The sequence below is a fragment of the Lepidothrix coronata genome, unplaced genomic scaffold, assembly GCF_001604755.1.
Source record: "Lepidothrix coronata isolate B3197 unplaced genomic scaffold, Lepidothrix_coronata-1.0 Scaffold393, whole genome shotgun sequence".
In the NCBI taxonomy this organism is placed as follows: domain Eukaryota; kingdom Metazoa; phylum Chordata; class Aves; order Passeriformes; family Pipridae; genus Lepidothrix; species Lepidothrix coronata.
This window is the reverse complement of record NW_016690573.1, coordinates 110,594-110,926: the sequence shown is the minus strand read 5'-3', so window position 1 is coordinate 110,926 and position 333 is coordinate 110,594.

The following is a 333-nucleotide window of genomic DNA, read 5'->3' as shown; positions in this document are numbered from 1 at the left end:
CCCGACCCAAGCCCTGCTTAATCATGGAATGCTGGAATGCTTTGGGTTGGAAGGGACCTTAAAGCCCATGCAGTTCCAACCCTCTGCCATGGTCAGGGACACCTTCCACTAGACCAGGTTGCTCCACCCTGGCCTTGGACACTTCCAGGGATCCAGGGGCAGCCACAGCTTCTCTGGGAATTCCAGCCCAGCCCCTCCCCACCCTCACAGCCAACAATTCCTTCCCAATATCCCATCTAGCCCTGCCCTCTGGCACTGGGAAGCCATTCCCTGTGTCCAGTCCCTCCATCCCTTGTCCCCAGTCCTTCTCCAGCTCTCCTGGAGCCCCTTCAG